Source organism: Ammospiza nelsoni, chromosome 7, assembly GCF_027579445.1.
Source record: "Ammospiza nelsoni isolate bAmmNel1 chromosome 7, bAmmNel1.pri, whole genome shotgun sequence".
Classification (NCBI taxonomy): domain Eukaryota; kingdom Metazoa; phylum Chordata; class Aves; order Passeriformes; family Passerellidae; genus Ammospiza; species Ammospiza nelsoni.
Genome location: NC_080639.1, coordinates 10,225,968 through 10,231,967, shown reverse-complemented (window position 1 = coordinate 10,231,967; position 6,000 = coordinate 10,225,968).

Below are 6,000 nucleotides of genomic sequence, written 5' to 3'. Positions count from 1 at the left end.
GTTTTACTCTACCCCTGAATTTTCTGCCCGCCTCAGATTTTTATGTGGGGGAGGAATAGTTGCACTGCAGATGCTTCACTTACAAAGCTCCACAGCCCCACAGCAGTCAGGGAGGACACAAAAATGGGCATCAGCTGGTGACCTGCCTGGCAGCAGGGGAGCAGCAGAGGTCTGGGTGAGCAGGTTGGTGGGTGAGTGGAACATTCCATTGAACAAAAAGCATCAGAGAAGACTTTGGTATGTAGGGTCAGGACTTTACCGAGCACATGTTAAAATGCTGATGACCTCAGTTATGAGCTCTGCTGGAAGTCCAAACATTACCAGTCTCCAGAATGAATGGTCAGATAAAACAAATGACTATGTTGAGCTATGGTCAAAATTATCACCCACAAAAAGATCATCACAATGCATCACTCAGGTGAGCCCATATTTGCAAGACCTTCCCCTAAATCTATTGGCATGAAAAATTTTAACTATATGTCCCTGCAGATCTGCAATTCATGCTAGAACAGGACAGGATCTATAGCTAATTCCAGTACCAGAGAAATAGATAAATCAGCACACAGAAGGCTAGTTTTGGTGACATTTTTCCAGTAGTAGACAGACTCAAGTCACTTGTATGTATTTAGCATCCATCAAATGATAAGTAGACTGTTGTTGGCTGGCAGAGCACACACAGTCTCACTCTGGACACTCCAAACATTTCCACATCTTGTCACTACCCATGGCTTTTATCACCTCTGCCACCAGAAATGGAATTCACTACTGCAGCACAAGCAGCCTGTAGCAAATCTCCTCTCACCACCAAAAATCCCACTTCCACTCGTTAAACTACCAAATTCTCAAGAGGGACCTGCCCTCTCCAAGCTCTCCTGGGGCACTCACTGACCTCAAGCCTCCTGCTTCAGGGAGAATACACAGAACACCAAACCCTGGCATGGTGGCTGTCCCTGGTTGCCCATGCACTGAGGATGGAAGGTCAGGATTGTGCCTTGTGGGGCCACAAGTGGACTAATGGGAAAGGAATCAACAATGGCATAGGCCAGGAGAGCGCTGCTGCTGGCCAGGATGGGCTGTTGTGGTGAGGATTTCAGCAATAGGTGTCCTGTGAGCCAGATTTCCCAGCAGTTAAAGAAAAATGTCCTACAAAGACAAACCTGCCACAACCCACAACACCAGGGAGCAAATGATGAGGTTCATGAGTGAAGGAAGCTGCTCTTCAGGGTGGAGGCTGCTGATCAGTTCAGCTGCTGCTGGGGAGGCTGGAAGCGTGGCTGCCTGCAGCTCAAAAGAAGAGGAAGGGTCATAAGGAAAAAGCCCAAAGACCCGTGGAAAGTTGAAGAACGTACACACACAGAAAAAGAGCACATTGTGTCCAAAGAAAGTTCAACAACTTTCCCAGCTTATTGGATTGTGGGAACTTTGCTTTTCCAGGGAATAACTATGCTATTTTCAGCATTTTTATTATTCAGTTTGTCACAGGCTGTCTCAGGAGACTATCAACAATCAGTTTCAAGCAGCATCTGACCACAAACACTTCTCCACATGTGATTTAGAACATCTGGAACTAAGGAGACAGCTTTCAAAGCGTGCCAGGGCTGCGCTGCCGCTCCACATTTCTTCTCCTTCCTTCCTTCCATCTCCACACCATTGTCAGACTGTGCATAGAAAGCTGGCTGGAGAAGCCAAATGAGGAGCCTGACAGTGCAGCACTGCCCGTGTTTGCCACGAGCACGTGGGGAGAGCGGGCACCGCCTGCTTTGAAGAAGGGCAGTCAGGGACTGCTGGTGGCACATTCCCCGCATCGCTGAGCTGCTTTGATTTAAACTCCACATTCCCTAGGGACAGGAGATGTGATCCTTGGCCTGGAGGCAGGCCAGCCCGAGGGCTCATGCCAAAGCTTGCACACTGGATTTTGCATGCACAGAGCTGAAAAGGAGGCGCGTGCTTTGCTCCGTGCCAGCCGTACACACCAGCTCTCTGATTAGCACAATGATTTCCTCGGAAACCCAGAGCAACCTTTCCACCAGAGCTGTCTGGCAAGTAAATTGCAAATTAGCAAAGCAGTCCTTCAGCATGCCTGAGGAGGGAATGGGAACATATGAAAAAGGAATCCAGGGAAATAGCAGAGGAAATGACATTATGATCCCAGCTGGAAGCTCTGCAATGAGCTGCTCGGTGTCCGCACAGCAAACCTACATGAGAACAGGGAGAGGTTCTGGCCTCCACAAAGCCAATGAGAATTTTGTCATCGTCTGGGAGGGGGAAGGTTTCATGCAGCCATTAATTTAATGTTCATCCCTAATTTCCCTGAGTGACCCAGGCGGATGTGGTGCAATGGCACAGTGGGCTGCACTCCCCGCCTGCTGCCTCGCACGTCTGGCCTCCCTGCATGGCTGCCAAGTGCTGGGCTCATTAGCACGTGTGCCCTGCTGCTCCCAGCACTGCCCAGCCAGTGCTGTGCAACCCCAGGACTGGTTTGTAACAAAGTCAGCACCAGGGCACAGAGAGACTTTGAACCATGCTTTGAGATGGTGACATTGCAGTGGGATCTGTACCCACTGCTTCCTCTCCTTTCTGTGTTTTCAAAGAATGGCTGGAAGAATTCTGGGATGTGTGCCTATCTTAAGTCAGAAAACCTGAGATTTTGACACACAGTGTCTTCCAAGAGAGTTGATGAAGTCCCTGACACCTGCCATGGCTGCAGGAAGCACAACTGCTATCCCAGTGCTTGGCTGTGCATCACGCCCAGCCAGAGTCACAGATCCCATGTCCTCTCCCCTGTCCCACCTGGCACAGGGACCTGCATCCCCCAGGGAGCTCCTGTCACAGGGTCACTTCTCAGTCCTTGCAGCCCACAGTCTTGGCTCACTGAAGGGTCCAGGAAGGGCCAGACCATGGTGCTGCAGTGGCAGGGAACGTGCTGGTTCAGCTCATGCTGAAATGTGAAACCATAGCCTCCATCTTACATTTCCAGCCATTTCTAGGCAAGAAATAGCTATAGATACAAGTCTTACTTCTAGTTGCTAGGATCCATTTTTTTTTTTCCCCAAAGACTAAGAATGGTTTTCAACTCCATTAGTAGCCAGTTTACTCAAAAAAGAAACAAAAATGTGTAAACTTACCTTTTCTTCATGAGAAAAAAGATGAATCCTTAAAACCAAGTGACCTCTATGCCATATTGCAAATGCAACAATCCAAGAAATGAAGAACAAAGAAACTTGAAGTATGGTTTCCACAAGAACACAATCTTCAAGGAACAACATGACAACATCCCTTAGATGGTGAGAAGTGACATCCAGTGCATGTGCCAGGTGGAAGATGTCCACATTCCCCCCCATTTTAGTTTCTTTGAAGCATGTATGTTCACACACTCCAGCTGAGGACACCAAAAGCAGTTGCCCTGGAACTGCTTTTGCAGGGACAGCATTTCCTCAGTGCTGCGCTGCCACTAAACACATTTCCTGCTCATTCAGGTTGCTGTTGGCATTGAACTAAGCAGTGACACACTCCAAAAGATCCTGCCAGACCTCACAAGCTCCCTGTGAGGCACCAGTCCTGATATGTGGGTTTTGGAGCCCAGGTCCTCAAGACTGAAGAGCCAAAGCAGCTAAACCCTGGTGCTGCAATTCAGCAGTCACAGAAAGCTCCTGATGCCTGGCAGCTCGTGCACCTTTTCCAAGTGCCTCTTACCCATGCCCTGCTTTGGATTTGCTTTTCTTTCTGAGAGAATTTCATGTCCCTCCTTACATCAGATTCTAGAAAATTCTGTACAAGTACGACCAAGACCTTGGAGAAACAGACAGACCTCTTGAGCAGGGCACACTGGGGCAATGTGAGGGAAGGGAATATCTGGGAGTGCAAAACATTAGGAGAAAGCCACAAAGACAAGGGAAGCCTCCAAATAACACCATGGATCAGGACTAGCACAGTAACCAAAAAGAGATCAAATCTAGTTTTGCTCCACCCTGGCTGGATGCAGCATCTCAGGGTCTGACAGCTGGAAAAGATGCTCTCCTCTCTTTGAAAAGGTTTTCCTCACCCTCTTTGTACAGGAAAACCTGAAGATGGTCACATTGGACAGGGCTCTAAGCAATCTCATGTAGTTCAAGTCCTGCTCATCAAAGCAGGGATTGGACTAGAGATCTTTAATCCTTCCAACTCAGACTGTTCCATGATTCTGCAGGACTGAAACTTGAAGCATGGAATGGTTCACAGTCCCCGTTTTCCTTTTCCAGTTTGTTCTCTTGCTGTTTTGTTTGTTTTACCCTGAGAAACTCTGCCTCCTCACCAGCAGAAGAAAACCACACAGGTAGGATCAACTCTACATCCCTGGAGTCAGTCACATGCAGGACAGCAGGTCATATTAACATTTCTAAATAGTGCTCAAATAAAGGGTCAAGGAGAACAACTCCATGCTCCTAATGGGATGACTATGAGCTGGAAACATTCCTACACTTATGTTGCTGTAGGTTTGCTTTTTGTTCACAGAATCACAAGGTTGGAAGAGACCTTCAAGATCATCAAGTCCAACCCATTCCTTAACACCTCAACTAAACCATGGCACCGAGTGTCACAAATCTTTAGAACAAATGCCCTTTTTCTTTATCAGAAATAATTATTCTTTTTTTAAATCATCCCCAGAACAATTAATGAAAACTCAGGAACCTGCCATCACAAGGCCACAATCCCCATATGATATTAAGGAGTTTCTGATGTAATGAAAATTTAGGATCTTCCACTGCAAGCTCAGCCACAAATTTTGGGCTTTATTTTTAATTTTTAATAACAATCAATAGCTTTTGGGGAAATCAATCAGACAGAATTGCTTTGAACATCTCCAATTTGAGTCTCCGTGTTTAAACTTATGCCAAGATTCCTTCCCATAGCTATACAGCATGCTAGCAAGTAAAGAGATACCTGAGTGTATTCACAGCTATTTAACGCTCCTTTGCATCAGTTAAAAATGAGTTCCCTCCTTTTGGCATCACAGTTTGAAACTGCCTGTTTGATATTCTGATGGATCCATTTTTTCCAGCCAGGAGAAGCACGCACAGCAACCTCGAAGGCTTTGTGCAGTGAATTAAACCAGCAGAGACTCATCACAGCATCACTGGGAGGAGATCTCTCCTCTAACAGGAAGAGACAGAGCACACAGCAACAGCAGCTTTTCATGTTTCAGGCTTCAGGTTTGCTTTTTGTCAGAGTTTTGGGAAATACTGGTGATACCACACAGCTAACAAGGTAACTCGAGCATCTCTCGTTAGAAACAGCTCTTGGAAGGGAAATAAAACATTTCCTGTATGTTCAGCTGCAACCAAGGTGCCAAGATGCAGTGGTAGATAATGGAATAATCTAAAAGAATACATTGTTGCTGTATCCTGGAGATACTTGCCTCCCTTTATCACTGCAGGGAACGTCAAAGGCAGGAGGGAACAGGGTGGGAGGAAATCAGATGTGAGCCAGAGCAGGAAACATCATCCAGCATCTCAAAGACCACGCAGTATCAAGATACTGGTGGGGAAAGAATTCATAATATGCAGAGAGGACATTGCCAGGCAGTAAAATTCCCCATTCACTGTGGAAAAACCCACCAGGTGCCACTTTCAGAGAAGAGCTTAAAGGCATTCAGTGTTTCAGAGGGTGAAGGTGAAAGTGGCCAGTGAAGTCCCAGGCTCCTCCATGACTCCCTGCAGATCCCCAGCACTTTGCCATGTTTCCAGAGAAGAACATTCCATGGCCACAAGAATATTTAGCTGTTTGGGTGTTCTTTTTATTTTTGGGTTTTTTAGGTTTTGGTGTTCTTTAAAATAATTGGATACCATAAACAGCAAAATGTGACACAGCAAAGATATCATTACCTTGGGCTGAGTGTAGGGAGCAACCTTGGAAACCAGCTGAATTATTAAGAAACAAGATCCAGATTCTTTGAGGTTTCTTTTCATTCGCATATAAAGCCTTTTTTGCCTCATGCTTCATCATTTTGCCTGATTACTCCAC